Source organism: Mustela nivalis (assembly GCF_964662115.1).
Source record: "Mustela nivalis genome assembly, chromosome: 1".
In the NCBI taxonomy this organism is placed as follows: Eukaryota; Metazoa; Chordata; class Mammalia; order Carnivora; family Mustelidae; genus Mustela; species Mustela nivalis.
In genome coordinates, this window is record NC_139020.1 from 100,872,860 (window position 1) to 100,893,557 (window position 20,698).

Consider the following 20,698-nt stretch of genomic DNA (forward strand, 5'->3'; position numbering starts at 1 on the left):
CCATTTTTTAAAAAACAGCTATAACAAAGAACTATAAGAAAAGGTCCTGGATATGACATGCTCTCAAATATGATAATACATCAGTGGATTAACCTATCATATGATGAATCTTGGAAAATAGCAATCACGATAAAATAAGATGCACACAAAATAAGTCTGCTGTAGAAAGTAATAGGAAAGAAAAAAGGAAACTAAGACATTACTGTGGAAAAAAAGAAAAAAAGCAACCATCATTGGAATATAAGAGCCTAGATTTCTTTTTATAACTAGTAACTAGCAGAGGCAGTATGAAGTTTTTAATTCAAATCTTTGAAATTCACTGCTGGTTTTTTTTTTTTTTTAAGAATTTATTTATTTATTTGTCAGTAAGAGACAGCACAAGCAGGGAGAATAGCAAGTGGAGGGAGAGGGAGCAGACTCCCCACAGAGAGCAGAGAGCTGGATGTGGGGGTTCCATCCATCCTAGGACCCCAGGATCATGACCTGAGCTGAACTGAGTTTAACCAACTGAGCCACCCAGGCACTCCAATATTAGTTTTAAATCCTGCACCACCTTCTAGAAATCAGCAGCTGTATGATGTAAATTTTGGGGGAAAAAATCTGGTTGATTTACATATTTGGCCACACATTTTAATAAACATAAACAAATATTAATTATTGACTGCCTACTCTGCATAGCAAAATCTTTAAGAAGAAGATGCCATTGACCTGGGCTTTAAAGTATAAATAACATTTACTATGTTTAGAGACACGGGCATTCCAGGAGGAGGGAGCACACTAGGAAAGGCACAAATGTGCCAATTTTTATTCCATCAGGAGGATACAAGATTACCATAAATGGGTAGAGTATAGCTCCTATAATGAAAAGCCAAGGGGTCACTTCTCCAAATGAACAAGTGATTGAACAATTCATTTAAATTAAAATAAGTACTTCTTAGGAATCCTTATAGAGTAGATAAAAGATGAATTTTCTCTCTCTCTTTCTCTCTCTCTCTCTATTTTTTTTTTTTTTTTTTTTTTGAGCGTGTTAGAGAGGTTTGCAGAAGAGGATTCAACATGCAGGCCAGTTACTAACAAAGGTATGTACAAAGATATCTAAACAAATTTACAGGTGTGTCTTGTGATATGAGTAATATCATTGTCTAATAAAATATCCAGAACACATTTTTCTTTATGTATTTATATGAATAGTTATTATTTACTCTATGCATGTTATATTACTTATATGTTACTTATCAAGTAACTCCAGATACCTGCATCATCTAGAGTTAGTACACAAGGAAATAAATAATAATCCTCAAGTAATCTAGTGCTCATTCCCACAAAGTATACATGCACCATATCCCTAAAATTTCAGTTGCTCTTTCCATTCTCCTTTAGCTGAAAGACCTTGTTTAGCCATACTTTAGAGCAAGAAGTGGTCTAGGGAATTTTATTCCTGGCAACTCACCTTAGTGCTCTGTCCATCTCACTTATTTTTAAGTAATATGCTAATGTTTGAATGTTGATGTTTCAAAACAATAGCTTTCTACAAATGATATAGGCACAAGTACACAAAGTATCAGCAACCTGTTATATTTCATGTAGACTCAAAAGTGCTTTACACCAAGTTCTAGTAAGATACAAAATAATTTATTCTGAAAAGTATTATAGTCTACCTTTTGATATTTTAAGAGTGCATTCCTTTCTCTTATGAATTCAAATGCTGTACTCTCTGGGCTTAACCTCTATCTCAAGCTGTCAAGATGATAACCATCTGTTTGATTGGTAATTGTTCTTTTTATTATGTTTGACACACTTTTAATTGTTTATATTGACTTATTCTTCTTAGCAACTGTTTGTGGTGATCAGAATATTTAGTAAATGTCTTTCCTGCTTGCCTTTGAGGAGATGGTATAAATCATGTTCAAAATGTATTTTAAAAAATCATTACCAAGACAGTATAGTGAACTTTGTACATGAAAAATGTAAAAAGTTTTTTGTAAATTTGCCCTTGCTCCCATATAGAAACCTTAAGAACAGGATTTAAAGTAGATAGTAATCTAAAACACACACACACAAACAAAATCAACTGAACAAGCAATAGGGAAAGATAAAAATTTGATGATCAACAAAAATTTCCATAGTGAGCTCAGAAAATTAGTGACCAGTTTGCTGAATTAAACAAAACTTGTAAGGCAATTATGTTTTCCACTTGGATTGTCGCATCTATCACTTTCTTCTTCCCCCCTTTTTCTTATCCAGGAATGGAACAGTAGTGGAAATTCTGCCGAAACTCTTACACATTACAAAAATTGCCCAAACAGCTTTCTAGAAGTTGTAGAATCCGAATTACCATCATATCTCTATAGGTTTTAGATGCATATTTATACAAATTTTATCTAGTTGCCACTTACAGCAAAACCGGACAATTTTCTGTCCTCGACTATACATCTAAGTTTTTGTACCACAAAAATGTACACCATACCAGGTTCTTTTCTAGAACATTTTCCTGAAACCCAGTGATGTTCTTCCCTCTCCCACCACAACATCCCACTGCTATGGGATGTAACTGTCTCCTTTAATCCCCCAGCACAGCAATGCCAATAGGACTTTTCATGGAGGAAGTACATAGGCAACTCTTGAACAACCAACTCTCCTGCAGATTGACTTTCTCCTCTAGTTTTGCTCCCTGATGCCCAAAGCAGCAACCTGAGCAGACATATCCTACATCATCAGATGAGAGAGATAAATGAACACTTTAGGGGGTAATATGAATTTTAAGATTGAAACTGAGGAAGAAGATCAAATCCCTCAATCTTTTTTACAGAACTAAAAAAATATATTGTGTGTATACTTACCTGATGGCAATCAGTAATGCTCTCTCTGTGCAATGAAATTAATCTCAAAGCTGGTGGGAATTATTTCTGACTTCAGAACACCAGTTCCTTCTGCTATTATCTGCTATAATAGCTCTTCAGAGATTCTTCTGGCTTTGTGCTGTGGACACTTACTTCCTGTAAAAATGGTTGAACACATGGTTTTATTTTGTGAAGGTTGGGCAAATTTAATCATATTGTGTTTTCATAAAACACAAAACATAAAACAGTTTCATGTGAAACTGAAATTGGGCACAAGTAGAGAATCGCTTTCTCCCCACTTATTTACCCTTTGCATCATAGAGCAGGTGCTGATATCTCAAGATGAGAGGAACTCTACATTTTAAGTCATTTGGGATGTTGAAGTAAGTCCTGAGTGAACAGGAAGGTTGGATGAGTCAACCAGAATTTCAGAATTGGCTGGACTTACTTTGGAGTGAGGACTTGCAGCTGGCAACTGGGCAGTGATTCAGGAGATAGCTACTGCTAAAAGAAAAAAATAAAATAAAGTATGAGACTTACATGCTTATAATCAGCTTCTAACCTTTTTAAAGACAACCTTCATCCTTTGTGGTGGTTTCTTTTTCCATCCAGAGGGTTTCTGGATATTAATTTTAATCTGATTTCATCAGGACACAAATGTGGGGTGAATAAAGGGCAAAACATATGAGTAGCAGAGGGATTTTATCTGAACCTCAATCACTTACTGGTGTCTCGGGCTGAAAATACCAGAAAAATGAAAGTGACAGAAATAGCTAAGAGCAAATTTAAGAAGAGATGCTGGAATGCTCAAATCTAAAGACAGTTATTAGAAGAAGGAGAAACTTGGAAATCAGTAAATGTAATGTGAGAAGAAGTTTGTAGAAGAGGAGGTGGAGGAGAGAGGAGGGAATCATGGAGAGAGAGGACAAGAGACATAAGAAGAAAAGGTATGGATTTAATTACTTGATTAGAGCTGGGTCCTCAACTCTGATTAGAGCTATGTCCTAAGCTGTCTGTTATCATAAAATGACCCCAGTATCTCAGTATGGTACAATAACATTTTTTTCTCTTATGCTACATGTCTATGGCAGGTTAACTGCCAATGGGCAATTCATCGACTTCATCTAGGATTTGGACTGAATGAAAAAGAAGCCTTCTCAGAGGTTTCAGAGGGGAACAGCATGATAAAAATCACAGTACAGAAAGCACTGAAAGACATACTTCACATCTGCTCACATTTCATTTGTCAAAGCAAATCACATGGCCAAATCTAATGTCAATAGGATGGGAATGTATATTCTGAACAATATATAATTGTCTAACATTATGCAATATCTAAAAATGTTTTGATTTTCATAATAAGATAAATAAATGCCACTTCCCTCTAGGGTAGTCTTGGCTGGGGCATTTTGTACAATGTTTACATTGTAAAACCTAGAGTTAAGGTTTTTCTGGTGATCTTCTCATAATTAGACTGGGATTATGGGTTTTTTGGGGAGGAAGATCACAGAGGAAAAGTGTCATTCTTATCACATGATATCAGGGTATGTTTTATCAACATGACTCATCATTGTTGATGTTAACCTTGGGGGAAGCCTTGTCAGATTTTTCCACTGTAAAGTCCTTGGTTTTACCTCTTTTCTACACTGTACTCTGGATGGAAAAAGAAACCATCATAACGGAAACAACCACTATGCACAGCCCACACTTAAGGAGTGTTGAGTTATGTTGCACCTATTTGGGGGCATTTCCCCCTCTTCACAGGTGAGGATCTGAGATTTAAAGAGTTTAAGAAGAGCAAGTTGACATAATTAAGTTGCATCAAGATCGAAACCCACATCTACCTGACTTATAAAATTATGCTTTTTTCAGTACAATGCAAAAAAGAAGCATAAGAATCAGGAAATGGTTAGAAAAGCAGAAGGATACATCTATGAGTTGTTTCAGTGAAGCATGTTGAAAGTCCTGGCCCCTTGATACTAGAGACATTCAGATAATGATTCCTTAAATTGCTACTCACTAGCACTGGACTGGAGAGTTATATTCATTGATATTTATAGCACTATGCCATTATTGTGCTGATATGGCCTCCTCGTCTTTCTACAAATATACCCTGACTTCATTCTAATCACTAAACCACTTTTCAAAAGGGAAACCAAGTCCTTGCAGCACTGTGAGGGGGAGCAGAGGATAAAAGTGATTTTATCTTCACTTTGTAAGGCCAGAGGATATCTTCTAAGCTTCCAAATAATTTTTTTTTTTAAAGAGAGTTATAACCCTAGATCTGTCTAATAAAGAGAAGGAATATTTCTGTCATAGAAATAGTTTTTGACAAATGAGAAAATGTCACTGAGCCTGAGAAGCAGACCAATAGCATATCGGGGGCAGGTGAAAATTCTGTGAAGTTTTTCCTTTTTATGTGGAGATACAACAGAATGTTGACATTTTCATGTATGTGTCAGGTTCCATATCCAGTTTCTTATGAAGTGTCATTGACAACAACCACATAACAGTATTGAATTGTGTTTTCTGAACTAGGATAATATGCCTCTTCTGACAAAAACTAAGTTACAGAGAATGTACAAAGATAAAACAGAGTTTGAGGAGATTTTCTAGATTTCATATGATGAAAAGTCTTTTTTTTTTCTATCAATTTTCATAAACAGAATAGAAAGTACATGGTGTCTGAGTCATAAGTGCACATTATATATTTAACTGTAATATTGTTACAGGATTTTTTTCTCTCTATGTCCATGGTTCTTGGTCAAGCTGCTTCAAAGAACAAAGAGATAGACCAGCAATGGTGGACACCCACGCAAGGTTTATTGAACAATAGCAAAGTGATAGTACAAAGCTCCAGGGGAGGGAGGGGACCCAAAAGGGTTCCACTGGAGTTTCTACACACAGGGAGTTTTATAGGCTTGTTGGGGGACTGTTTTAATCTGATTAACCCTCCATGCACCTGTCATCCAAGCAACCTTTTGTCACATGGGAAAGAGTGGAAGGCTCCTTCCAGGGTAGTATAAAATCCTTTTAAAGGTGGTTTCCTCTTGGTTGGGGGGGAGGGTTGGTCCTTGTCACTGCCTGCTTGTCTTCCAACTATCCTTCATCAATATGATACTTCTGTATATGATTAGTTTAAATATTCTAAAGTACAGTAATTTCCAAATAAACTGAGATCTTGGCAGACAATAAGGAGGTCTATTTCTTATACTATAGAGACATTTATACTTTCAGAAATAATTTTCTTCTTCAATTGCCAAGATTATCTGGACTTTCTAAGATTGTTACATTAATCCTATATAAGCATTGAGGTTTTAGGGCAGTGACTGTTTTGTTTATCATTGTGTCCCAGCACATGGTACATTCTAGAACACTATATACTTAAATGTTAAATGAATATTGAATAAATATTTTCAAGAGAGAAGCACTGTGTAAATTTAAGATAGTCTTAAAATACACAACTACATCTAATACGAAAGGCTAAAGGCTAGGATCATTAATTTTCTTTAGATCAGACCAGAACTTATTTTTATGAGACTGAAGTGGTGCAGGGTGAGACACCCCATAATGTGCCACTTGGCATAAAGATTATTTTGAGTTAAAAGTAATAAATACTCAGCAGATGCAGGAAAAGCTGTCTGCCTCCCCCATAACTGCCTAAATTTAAGTTGGAAGGCAGAGCCTGCCACAGGAAGAGAGCTATTAACGGAGACTCTCTGCTTAAGGAACCTAGCTGCGTAACAGGGCAACCTGGTTTTTCCAAACATCTCTTTCTGCTTTCTTGCTAATAAGATTTTTCCTTTCTGAGGGCGCCTGGGTGGCTCAGTGGGTTGAGCCTCTGCTTTCGGCTCAGGTCATGATCCCAGGGTCTTGGGATGGAGCCCTGCATTGGGCTCTCTGCTCAGCGGGGAGCCTGCTTCCTCCTCTCTCTCTGCCTGCCTCTCTGCCTACCTGTGATCTCTGTCTCTGTCAAATAAATAAATGAAATCTTTAAAAAAAAAAAACAAACCAGATTTCTCCTTCCTGTGTCCTCAGACCCTCCACCTCTCCGTAGCTCCAGTAAACTTCCTGTGGCCTCATTGTCTTTGGAATTTCTTCTCTGTGTAGATTCCCCATACGTTTGTGATTACACTGAATTTTCTCCTGTCAGTCTGTCTCATGTCAAGTTAATTCTAAGTCCAGCAAGAAGAACCACATAGCAGAGGAGGGTCTTCGTCCCCTACAAGACCAAGTATAACACAGTCTGTATCACATAACTTGTGTGACAACATGTCTTCTTCCAAATATCCTGACCAATGGCAAGAATCCCAAAGGTAAATACTGATTGATATGGGATAGAGAGGCAAAAGAAAAAAATTGTATTTCCTTATTACTTATAACCCATTGTCAAGTCTTAGAAACAGGCAGAGTGACCTTCCTCTGGAAACTCAGCTGCCTTGATATTGACAGTTTACCAAGGGCAAAAGACAATCTTAGCCTGATCCCTCCCAGGATCCTGTAAATCTACTTCAAACATATAGGAATTTCTTTGGAAACTTCCTTTATCTTCCCCCTCCAAGATATATGTTAGTAAGCATCCTTCAAGCATACGGCCCACTGATACACATCTGAAAGATCTCAAGGGTGACTTTTTACTAAACAGTGATAACTTCTAGATATTTATCAAAAATAAATAATCAGGGGTGCCTGGTTGGCTGAGTGAGTTAAGGCCTCTGCCTTCGGCTCAGGTCATGATCCCAGGGTCCTGGGATGGAGCCCTACATCGGGTTCTCCGCTCAGTGGGGAGCCTGCTTCCTTCTCTCTCTCTGCCTCTCTCTCTGCCTACTTGTAATTTCTGTATGTCAAATAAATAAATAAAATCTTTAATAAGTAAATAAATAAATAATCAGAGATTTTGTCAGAGATTAACATTTGAAGATATAAGGGTGTTTGTTACATAATACTGAAAATTTTGAATAAAACATAAATGGTTAATAATATGGAATTGCCTAAATAAATTAGGAAATAGTCATTCAATAATTTATTATCCACCCCTTAAAATGAAGTATCTGTATATGCAGAGGAGTGGTGTTGAATCCTTGTTTTTCCACTTTCAGGTTCTATGACCTTGAACAAATGTCTTAACTTGATTGTGCTCTAATCAAATTCACACACAATCATAATTTGAAGAATCAAATTGTTGTACAGGCTTATTACAGAAAAACAGCAGAATTCTGACTGATTTTTTCCAATTTTTATTCCTTAGAGGCTCTGCTTTCAGCTCCTTTACCTGATTCTTTGGGTATTTGCCTCCATACTTCCACCACTCTAAAGGCAAAGAAAGAAACAAACAAGCTTGGTTTTTAAGTTTAAGGCATTATCTACTGACTTCCTACTATGGAAACAAAATTTAGCTTTCCTTCATTGCCTCTATTCCCAGCACATACACTCAATCTCTCTCTCTCTCTCCCCTTTACTTTCTACCCTTTATTCCCAACAGAGCTTTATTATAATTTTGATTACATCATAATTTTGATTACATCACTGCATCACTGTATATAGCATTAGGACATAAACATGAGCCTTAATGAGTCATATTGGGTATTATTATTACTTTCATTTTTCTAAGCAAGTTTTGGTTTTCCTAGTTGCCTTTAATTTTTTTTTTCTTTTTGGGGTGGTGGTGTTTATTTTTAGCTTCCTATGTATTTGCAATTCTTTTATTCACAAATATTTCCCCAGTTATGCAAGTCTTTTTTCGATACACACATATACATTAAGCATTAATTCCATCCTCCTAGATTCCCATGTGCCTTCTGACTTCCCACATCTGGACCAGCTAATTCTCAGCTGTTTTTCTGGGGCCTCCCTTCCCAGTAAGCCTAGGAATTCTCTTTCCATCTTTTGCATGAGATTTCCTTTTTTCCTGGATTCCATGTCTTCCTCTCTCTTAGTTTTCTTCTTTGTTTTGTCAGAGCACAGATCCCCCAAAGCTGCTCATAGAAGATAAACTTTTTAACACAACATGTGTCTGAAATATAAAAAACTTCACTCATATTTAACTAATAGTTGGCTAGGAGTGGAATACTAGACAAGAAATCACATATCCTCAGAATTATGAAGGCTTTGATATATTTCCTTCTAATGTCTAGAGTTGCAAATAAGAGATTCAATAACAAAGGCTAACATTTTATCAGCACTGACTATGTGTCAGTTATACTTCTGTATATATTGATGGTTATTATCTCATGTAATTCTCACAGCAAATGTTTAAGGTAGGTGATATGTTTAATATCCATTTTACAGATAATGGAACCTGAGACACAAGTTTGGAGTAACTTTACCAGAGTTTTAGAGCTACCGAGTCTGGGATTAGAATCCAGGTAAACCAGGTAGAAAGTTAATGCTCTTAATCATGATTTACTGACAATTAATTAGTAAACTTTTCAATGAAACATGAACTTTTAATTTGAATATTTTTGTTATTATTTTTATTATTTTGCAGTCAGTGTCCCAAAATGTCACAATGCTATGTCTTGTGGTAGGTCTTTTCTCTTTCATTGTCACATGCATGTAGTGAGATATTTCAATCTGGAAATGCTGTGTGCTTCGATGCTGGAGAAAGTTCTTGAATTATTTATATATTCTATTTTCTCTATTCTCTGTTTCTAGATTCATGGACTGGTCCCCCTAATTTTCCTGTACTCTGTTCTATTTTCTATAGCTTTCCCTTTTTGCTCTTCTCTGTACAATATTTCTCTGACTTTATCTTCCAAAATTTCTTATGAATTTCTTAAATTCTCCTATTATATATTAATACCCAAGAACTTTTCTTTGTGTTCTCTGAATGTACTTCTTTAAAGCATTCAAGTTTATTTTCCCTCAGAGGTTTATTATCTCATGGATATATCTCATATTATTCATATTCACATCAATCAGAATATTTTGAGTTTTTAAAAGCATTTCACCCAAGTTGCTGGTCTTAATTCCACCTGTGTTGTATTTGCGTAATACCTGGTGTCCATAGACTATTTGTAATAGAAATGTGACCAGAAGCTTTGTGCAGGTGGGTGAAACTTGTTGGCAGGACATCTGTGTAGTGAAATGACTGGGCTGTTTCATTAGACTATTTTTGATGTCTGTGTCTTTCAGTTTTTCTTTTGGGCTTGGCTGATTCCTTTTCTTTTCTTTCTTTTTTTTAGGATTTTATTTATTTGACGGACAGAGACAAAGTGAGAGAGGGGGAACATAAGGAGGGGAAGTGGGAAAGGGAGAAGCAGGCTTCCCACCAAGCCGGGGGCCCTAGCAGGGAGCCCGATGCAGGGTTTGATCCCAGGACCCTGGGATCATGACCTGAGCTGAAGGGAGATGCTTAATGACCGAGCCATCCAGGCACCCAGGTCTTGGCTGATTCCTAAGCAGTAAGTATTCTAGTCACCTGCCCACGTGGTTAAGAGTCTGGCTGCTAGCATTTTGGAAGGCAAGTAGGCAAAGAGAGCCTTGGCATACACAAGGTATCGACTTCCCTGCTTATAACATAGCACCCTACTTTAAATGTAGTAGTGTTTCCCATTTGAGGGATCCTCCGTCTTACCCTTTCCCTGGACTTAACATTCAGTATATCTCTGGGGAGGGGTTTGGGAAAGGAGAGGGAAGAAGCAGGTATCTCTATGGATGGATCAGGAGTCCATGTCCAGGGCTTGAAATGCGGCTTCAACACTATCATCCATTTTTCCGTTTGTTTTTTGTTTTTTTTTTTTTTGCTTCATCTTCCCTTCTTTTTGTTGTCTCCCCTGAGTTTTGAGATCAGTTACGAAAGGCAAAATAAACTGCTTTTCTAATTTTCTCACTACCAGGTTGACATTCAGCTTTCTGAATTTATGCAGATCAATTACACTTGTTCATCTTCCTTTTACTGCTCTCCATTCTTGGTTATGGTGTATATAAGCATTTTCAAAAACTCCCCTTTTGTCATTTTAATCAGGTTTGAAGAGGTGACAAAGGCAAAAAGTGTATGTGTGTGTGCGTGCATGTGTGTTAGGGGGGAGGACAGTAAACCTGCTATTCCTAAATAGTACTTTCTGTTTAAGTGCTTTAAGCTTTGTTTCCTCGTATGAAAATGAAGACAATACCTTTTAGGGTTGATAAGAAAATTAAGACATTAAATGAGAGAAATGAGCAAAAACACTTAGACTAATGCCTTTCATGTAGCAAGTTGGTCATTATTAATATACTCTGACAAGGTATTCTAAGGATAGACACTCTAAGTTAAAAATTGAAACATATTTATTTATGTATCTATCTATTATTTTTTTAACTGAAACTTATTTAAATCAAAAATGTGTTTAAAGTTTGGGTATCCATTTGGAAGGAACATAGCAGGATCTTCCTGCAACTGGAGATGCCTCTAGGCTATTATTCTCTTCTGTCCTATCCCCCTCTCTCCCTGGACACAAGAATGTCCAATTTCTCTAGCTTCTTTTCATCTCTGGGTGTCTCCTCTATTCTCTTGTTTCTCCCTCCAGACAAGCTTTCTCTTCTTAACTTAAGGTGCTTACAGCTGAAAATGGCCTCAAGCTCCAACATAGATCTTCACCTGCCTGCCTCTTTCTGTTCCTCAATTCCATTTTCTCAGGCAGCATTGGTGTATTGGTCCTACTTGGCAAAGAGTTCATTCTTTTTTTTTTTTTTTTTTAGTTTTTTTTTTTTAAAGATTATTTATTTATTTGACAGAGAGAGATCACAAGTAGGCAGAGAGGCAGGCAGAGAGAGAGAGAGGAGGAAGCAGGCTCCCTGCTGAGCAGAGAGCCCGATGCGGGACTCGATCCCAGGACCCTGAGATCATGACCTGAGCCGAAGGCAGCGGCTTAACCCACTGAGCCACCCAGGCACCCAAGAGTTCATTCTTGTTCAGTTAGCCAGAAGTTGGGACCAGGTCATAGGGCTACCCCTGCAGGCAATGGAATGAGGGTACCATGGAGTTAACAGGTACCTGAGATACTGTAATTTATAAGAAAAATAAATATTTGGTCGTTCAGATGACCAAAATAGATTTCTCATATATTTGGTCTTTCTCCTTGGTCCCTCACTTATGGCTCCCAAAACTCTGGCTATTTTCTAAGTGCTGAGTGTGATAAAGGTGTTTTTTCTTATGTTTATAAGGTGACTTTGGAAAACCGCCTAATGGGAACTTGTTGCCAGTGAAACTAACCAAGTGATTAGAGACTCGAACTTCTAGTTCCCAACCCCAGATCTCCTTGGAGGAGAGACAGGTTAGAGATTGAGTCAAATTTTCCATGGCCAATGATGTTTATCAATCATGGCTGTGTAATGAAGCCTCCATGAAATCTCAGAAAGCTGGGTTGGTGAATATGTGGAGATTTGGGGAGAAAGGTGCACCTGAAGAGGGCATGGAAGCTCCATGCTCTTCCCATATACCATACCTTGCCCTGTGCATCTCTTGCATCTGGCTGTTACTGAGTTATTTAATTTTATAATACATTTATGATATAGTAAACAAAACATTTCTCTGAGTTCTGTGAGCCGCTCTAGCAAATTAATTAAACCTGAGGAAGGGTTCATGGGAGCCTCTGATTTATAGTCAGTCAGTCAGAAGTACAGTAACAATCTAGGCTTATGACTGGCTTCCTGAAATGGGGAGGGTAGTTTTGTAGGATGGAATACTTAACCTGTGGAATCTAACGCTATCACTGGGTAGATAGTGTCAGAATTGAGTCTAATTGAGTTAAATTCTGGGACATCCTACTGGTGTCTGAGCATTGTCTATCAAAGGTGTAGGGAACTACCTTCCCCAAACATTAGAAATTTGGATTCCAGGCACCAAAAGAGTACCTTTAGTGCTGCTCATAATATAATCTTAAGAAAAAAGAGAAGAGAGGGAGGAGTCAAGATGGCAGAGAAGTAGCAGGCTGAGACTACATCAGGTACCAGGAGATCAGCTAGATAGCTTATCAAACCATTGAAAACACCTACAAATCCAATGGGAGATTGAAGAGAAGAACAGAAATTCTAGAAACAGAAAATCAACCACTTTCTGAAAGGTAGGACCAGCGGAGAACTGAATCCACAGCGATGGGAAGATAGACTGTGGGGGGAGGGGCCGGCTCCTGGCAAGCAGCAGAGCAATGCAGCATAAAATCATGACTTTTTAAAGTCTGCTTCATGGAGGGACATCGCTCCAGAGGCTAAACTGGGAGGAAGCCCACGTGGGGCCAGTGTGGCCCTAGGTCCTGCAGGGTCACAGAAGGATCAGGGGTGTCTGAGTGTTGCAGAGCTTGCAGGTATTAGACCGGGGAAACTGGCAACAGAGACAGAGCCAAGGAGTGAGCTCTCAGCTTGGGGTTACCTTGAACTGGTCGCAGGCTGGGTGAGCTCAGAGCATGGCCACAGGTCAGGGAGACAAGAGTGATGGGGCTCTTTTCTCTGAGGGCACACTGAGGAGTAGGGCCCTGAGCTCTTGGCTCCCCCAGGCCAGAGACTGGGAGGCCACCATTTTCATTTCCATCCTCTGGAACTCTATGGAAAGGGTTCAGGGGACAAAAGTTCCAGAAAGCGAACTGGAGCAGATTACATTGCCTGGCCCCTGGTAAGGGCGGAGCAATTCCACCTGGGGCAAAAACACTTGAGAATCACTATAACAGGCCCCTCCCCCAGAAGATCAACAAGAAATCCAGCCAAGACAAAGTTCACCTACCAAGGAGAGCAGAAGAACTCCAGTGGAGGAGAAAGCAAAGCACGGAACTCATGGCTTTCTCTCCATGATTTTTTAGTTTTGCGGTTAATTTAATTTTTATTTTCTGCTAAATTTTTAAACTTTTACCCATTTCTTTTTTAATGTTTTTTTAACTAGTTTATCATATATATATATATAATATATATATTCCTTTTTATATTTTTTTCTTTATTTGATTTCTTTTTTTAATTTTTTTTTTTTCTGAACTTCTTTTTATTCCCTTTCTCCCTCCCACGATTTGGGGTCTCTTCTGATTTGGTTAAAGCGCATTTTCCTGGGGTCTTTGCCACCCTTTCAGTATTTTATTTGCTCCTTCATATACTCTTATCTGGACAAAAAGACAAGGCAGAAAAACTCACCACAAAAAAAAAAACAAAAAAAAAAAACAAAAAAAAAGAACAAGAGGCAGTACTGAAGGCTAGGTACCTAATCAATACAGACATTGGTAATATGTCAGATCTAGAGTTCAGAATGACGATTCTCAAGGTTCTAGCCAGGCTTGAGAAAGGCATGGAAGATATTGGAGAAACCCTCTCTGGAGAGATAAAGCCCTTTCTGGAGAAATAAAAGAACTAAAATCTAATCAAGTTGAAATAAAAAAAGCTATTAATGAGGTGCAATGAAAAATGGAGGCTCTTACTGCTAGGATAAATGAGGCAGAAGAAAGAATTAGTGATATAGAAGACCAAATGACAGAGAATAAATAAGCTGAGGAAAAGAGGGCGAAACAGCTACTGGACCATGAGGGGAGAATTCAAGAGATAAGTGACACCATAAGACGAAACAACATTAGAATAATTGGGATTCCAGAAGAAGAAGAAAGAGATAGGGGAGCAGAAGGTATATTGGAGAGAATTATTGTAGAGAATTTCCTTAATATGGCAAATGGAACAAGTATCAAAATCCAGGAGGTGCAGAGAACCCCCCTCAAAAATCAACAAGAAGAGGTCCACACCCCGTCACCTAATAGTAAAATTTACAAGTCTTAGCATCAAAAAGAAAATCCTGAAAGCAGCCTGGGAAAAGAAGTCTGTAACATACAATGGTAAAAATATTAGATTGGCAGCGGACTTATCCACAGAGACCTGGCAGGCCAGAAAGAACTGGCATGATAAATTCAGAGCACTAAATGAGAAAAACATGCAGCCAAGAATACTATATCCAGCTAGACTATCATTGAAAATAAAAGGAGAGATGAAAAGCTTCCAGGACAAACAAAAACTGAAATAATTTGCAAACACCAAACCAGCTCTATAGGAAATATTGAAAGGGGTCCTCTAAGCAAAGAGAGCCTAAAAGTAGTAGATCAGAAAGGAACAGAGACAATATACAGTAACAGTTACCTTATAGGCAATACAATGGCACTAAATTCATATCTCTCAATAGCTACCCTGAATATTAATGGGCTAAATGCCCCAATCAAAAGTCACAGGGTATCAGAATGAATAAAAAACAAACCCCATCAATATGTTGCCCTCAAAAAACTCATTTTAGACCCGAAGAGACCTCCAGATTTAAAGTGAGGGGGTGGAAAACAATTTACCATGTTAATGGGCATCAGAAGAAAGCTGGGGTGGCAATCCTTATATCAGATCAATTAGATTTTAAGCCAAAGGCTATAATAAGACATGAGGAAGGACACTATATCATACTCAAATGGGTCTGTCCAACAAGAAGACCTAAAAATTTTAAATATCTATGTCCCTAATGTGGGAGCAGCCAACTATATAAACCAATTAATAACAAAATCAAAGAAACACATAAACAATAATACAATAATAGAAGGAGACTTTAACACTCCCCTCACTGAAATGGACAGATCATCTAAGCAAAAGGTCAACAAGGAAATAAAGGCCTTAAATGACACATTGGACCAGATGGACATCACAGATATTTTCAGAACATTCCATCCCAAAGCAACAGAATACACATTCTTCTCTAGTGCACATGGAACATTCTCCAGAATAGATCACATCCTGAGTCCTAAATCAGGTCTCAACTGGTATCAAAAGACAGGGATCATTCCCTGCATATTTTCAGATCACAATGCTCTGAAGCTAGAACTCAATCACAAGAGGAAATTTGGAAAGAACACAAATACATGGAGACTAAACAGCATCCTTCTAAAGAATGAATGGTTCAATCAGGAAATAAAAGAAGAATTGAAAAAAATCATAGAAGCAAATGATAATGAAAACACAACTGGTCAAAATCTGTGGGACAGAGAAAAGGCAGTCCTGAGAGGAAAATATACAGTGGTACAAGCCTTTCTCAAGAAACGAGAAAGGTCTCAAATACACAATCTAACCCTACACCTAAAGGAGCTGGAGAAAGAACAAGAAAGAACCCCTAAGCCCAGCAGGAGAAGAGACATCATAAAGATCAGAGCAGAAATCAATGAATTAGAAACCTAAAAAACAATAGAACAAATCAACGAAACTAGGAGCTGGTTCTTTGAAAGAATTAATAAAATTGATAAGCCCCTGGCCAGACTTATCAAAAAGAAAAGAGAAAGGACCCAAATAAATAAAATCATGAATGAAAGAGGAGAGATCACAACTAACACCAAAGAAATACAAACTATTATAAGAACATATTAGGAGCAACTCTATGCCAACAAATTTGACAATCTGGAAGAAATGGATGCATTCCTAGAGACCTATAAACTACCACAACTGAAACAGGAAGAAATAGAAAACCTGAACAGACCCATAACCAGTAAGGAGATTGAAACAGTCATCAAAAATCTCCAAACAAACAAAAGCCCAGGGCCAGACAGCTTCCCAGGGGAATTCTACCAAACATTTGAAGAAGAACTAATTCCTATTCTCCTGAAACTGTTCCAAAAAATAGAAAGGAAGGAAAACTTCCAAACTCATTTTATGAGGCCAGCATCACCTGGATCCCAAAACCAGACAAGGATCCCATCAAAAAAGAGAACTACAGACCAATATCCTTGATTAACACAGATGTGAAAATTCTCACCAAAATACTAGCCAATAGGAGGATTCAACAGTACATTAAAAGAATTATTCAGCACGACCAAGTGGAATTTATTCCAGGGCTGCAAGGTTGGTTCAACATCCACAAATCAATCAATGTGATACAACACATTACTAAAAGAAAGAACAAGAACTATATGATACTCTCAATAGATGCTGAAAAAGCATTTGACAAAGTACAGCAGCACTTCCTAATCAAAACTCCTCAAAGTGTAGGAATAGAGGGCACATACCTCAATATTACCAAAGCCATCTATGAAAAACCCACCACAAATATCATTCTCAATGGAGAAAAACTGAAAACGTTTCTTCTAAGGTCAGGAACACAGAAGGCATGTCCATTATCACCACTGCTATTCAACATAGTACCAGAAGTCCTAGCCTCAGCAATCAGACAACAAAAATAAATTAAAGGCATCCAAATCAGCAAAGAAGAAGTCAAACTATCACTCTTTGCAGATGATGTGATACTATATGTGGAAAACTCCAAAGTCTCCACTCCAAAACTGCTAGAACTTGTACAGGAAATAGTAAAGTGTCAGGATATAAAATCAATGCACAGAAATCAGTTGCACTTCTCTCCGCCAAAACAAGACATCAGAAAGAGAACTTAAGGAATCAATCCCATTTACAATTGCACCAAAAAGTGTAAGATAACTAGGAATAAACCTAATCAAAGAGGCTAAGGATCTGTACTCAGAAAAGTATAAAGTACTCATGAAAGAAATTGAGGAAGACACAAAGAAATGGAAAAATGTCCCATGCTCCTGGATTGGAAGAACAAATATTGTGAAAATGTCTATGCTACCTAAAGCAATCTACACATTTAATGCAATCCCTATAAGAATCCCACCCATTTTTTTCAAAGAAATGGAACAAATAATCCTAAAATTTATATGGAACCAGTAAAGACCTCGAATAGCCAAAGGAATATTGAAAAAGAAAGCCAAAGTTGGTGGCATCACAATTCTGGACTTCAAGCTCTATTACAAAGCTATAATCATCTAGACAGCATGGTACTGGCACAAAAACAGACACATAGATCAATAGAACAGAATAGAGAGCCCAGAAATAGACCCTCAGCTCTATGGTCAACTAATCTTCGACAAAGCAGGAAAGAATGTCCAATGGAAAAAAGACAGCCTCTTCAATTAAATGGTGTTGGGAAAATTGGATGGCCACATGCAGAAAAATGAAATTGGACCATTTCCTTACACTACACATGAAAAGAGACTCAAAATGGATGAAGGACCTCAATGTGAGAAAGGAATCCATCAAAATCCTTGAGGAGAACACAGGCAGCAACCTCTTCGACCTCAGCCACAGCAACATCTTCCTAGGAACATCGCCAAAGGCAAGGGAAGCAAGGGCAAAAATGAACTATTGGGATTTCATCAAGATCAAAAGCTTTTGCACAGCAAAGGAAACAGTTAACAAAACCAAAAGACAACTGACAGAATTGGAGATGATATTTGCAAACGACATGCCAGATAAAGGACTAGTGTCCAGAATCTATAAAGAACTTAGCAAACTCAACACCCAAAGAACAAATAATCCAATCAAGAAATGGGCAGAAGACATGAATAGACATTTCTGCAAAGAAGACATCCAGATGGCCAACAGACACATGAAAAATTACTCCACATCACTCGGCATCAGGGAAATACAAATCAAAACCACAATGAGATATCACCTCACACCAGTCAGAATGGCTAAAATTAACAAGTCGGGAAATGACAGATGCTGGTGAGAATGCAGAGAAAGGGGAACCCTCCTACACTGTTGGTGGGAATGCAAGCTGGTGCAACTACTCTGGAAAACAGCATGGAGGTTCCTCAAAATGTTGAAAATAGAACTATCTTATGACCCAGCAATCACACTACTGGGTATTTACCCTAAAGATACAAACGTAGTGATCCAAAGGGGCACGTGTACCTGAATGTTTATAGCAGCAATGTCTACAATAGCCAAACTATGCAAAGAACCTAGATGTCCATCAACAGATAAATGGATAAAGAAGATGTGGTATATATATATATTTGAATACTATGCGCAGCCATCAAAAGAAATGAAATCTTGCCATTTAAAACGATGTGGATGGAACTAGAGGATATCATGCTTAGTGAAATAAGTCAATCAGAGAGAGACAACTATCCTATGATCTCCCTGATATGAGGAAGTGGAGATGCAACATGGGGGGTTAGGGGGGTAGGAGAAGAATAAATGAAACAAGATGGGATCAGGAGGAAGACAAACCATAAGTGACTCTTAATCTCTCAAAACAAACTGAGGGTTGCTGTGGGGAGGGGGGTCGGGGGGTGGGTTTATGGACATTGTGGAGAGTATGTGCTATGGTGAGTGTTGTGAAGTGTGCAAACCTGGCAATTCACGGATCTTTTATCCCCTGGGGATAAAAATACATTATATGTTTATAAAAAAAAAAGATGAAAAAAAAAGAAGAATTTAAAATGGTACTTATGGTACGTTACATGTTTAGTATGTATATGTGTGTATATATATATATGTTCATATATATAATAATAAATATACACTCATGAGATTGTTGAAAGAGTTAAATGAGAGAATGCATACAAAGTATTTAGCATAATTTGTGACACATTATAAATATGATAAGTATTTTATGTTATTTAAAAAGTGCTAAAGGGAAGATAGTATTTGTGATTTCAAAACCCCCCCAAGAAGTATAGATAATGGATTTTTATTTTCTTATTTATACTTCTTTCCAATTTCTTTTACAATGAACATGTATTTTTTGTAATCAGAAAAATAATTTTATAAATCTACTGATATAAAAAAAGGAATGGATATATAAAAGTGTAGCAGTTGTCTTTAATTTTATCTTCAAACCACAGGATCATTTACTTATTTGACAGCTTGAAAACACTTTCTATAATAACTCATTTCTGCTATTTTCCTATTTTTTTCCAGTTTTTGAAATTTTTATGGTAAGGTGAGGGAACTTGAAAGTATGTGAGCTTTGTGATAGAATAATTTACAAAGTTTGATTTTTCAGTTCTATGTATCAGAGTTTCCCAGTTCTATGTATAAAAGCTCATAAAGCTTTGAGCAAATATTCAAAAATAAAGAGTTGCAACATAGGAAGAACTATGTCTAAAATCTTTTTACCAAAATTATGTATTTAAAAATGACAGAATTAATACATTAATACATATAATGAATTAGTGTTATCTTTTTTCTGTTACTCTGGCATTCACTACCATCTTGAATATTATTTTCCTTTTTCAAGACAACTTACCTTGTTTATCCAATTCCAGAGTATAATTATAAACTCAGATTCTCAGAAAGGTAGATTAAATGTCATCTCTGAAAATCAGAAATTTTCTGATGAAAAAGTTCAGGCTAAGAATTTTCCCCCCTTTTCTTGGTAATAAAACTAATAAGCAACGGTATCAAATATAAAACCATAGTTTCAGATTTTAGCTTGATACCCTTTCCGTTGTAAGCCTCTCCTACTTCCCTGTGGTTTGTTCATCATAAATTTCCAGGTCTTTACCGACTTTGCCAAATTAGATTGCTTTTTAAAATGTTTACTAAGGCACAGGTGATCTTTGCGGCACCAGTGGGTTGTACAGGTTGATTCTAAATTTCAAAACTCATAGCCAAGTGGGTAACCACAGCATTTTATGAGAAAAGGAAATGTCAGCCTATACCATTCAAGTTGTATCTACTTACCCAAATGTATTTCTTTTGGAGAAAACAAAATACAGTAACAACAAAAATCCCACATTAAAGCAGATTGCTTTGGGGTGCCTGGGTGTTTCAGTTGGTTGAGTGATTGACTTTTGGTTTCTGCTGAGGTCATGATCTCTTAGGATCATGGGATCAAGTCCCACATGGGGCTCCATGCTCAGCAGGAAATCTGCTTGAAAATCTGCCTCTCCTATGCACACACACATTCTTTCTCTCTCATAAATAAATCTTTTAAAAATTTATAAAAAATAAAGCAAATTGATTTGCTTTCATAAAATTGACTCTGTGACTCATAACTAATGCTTCCTTTTGTGCTGGGCATTCCAGGAAGCTCAGAACTAATCAAATCCCTAGTGAGGTATTTTGGCATTAGTGTTTTTTTAGTAATG

At 37.3% G+C, this 20,698-nt stretch overlaps 1 long non-coding RNA gene across 1 annotated transcript in view; it reads right to left on the reverse strand.

Annotated features, from left to right (window-relative positions):
* Positions 1-2,847: 2,847 nt before the first annotated feature.
* The window catches only part of LOC309871612, a 103,559-nt gene continuing 85,708 nt past the window's right edge, over positions 2,848-20,698 (reverse strand). Inside the window, exons 3-4 of the long non-coding RNA XR_014315375.1 lie at positions 3,289-3,344; positions 2,848-2,996 (exon numbers count right to left, since the gene is read on the reverse strand). This is a non-coding gene — a long non-coding RNA (uncharacterized lncRNA). The remainder of the gene's footprint in view (positions 2,997-3,288; positions 3,345-20,698) is intronic.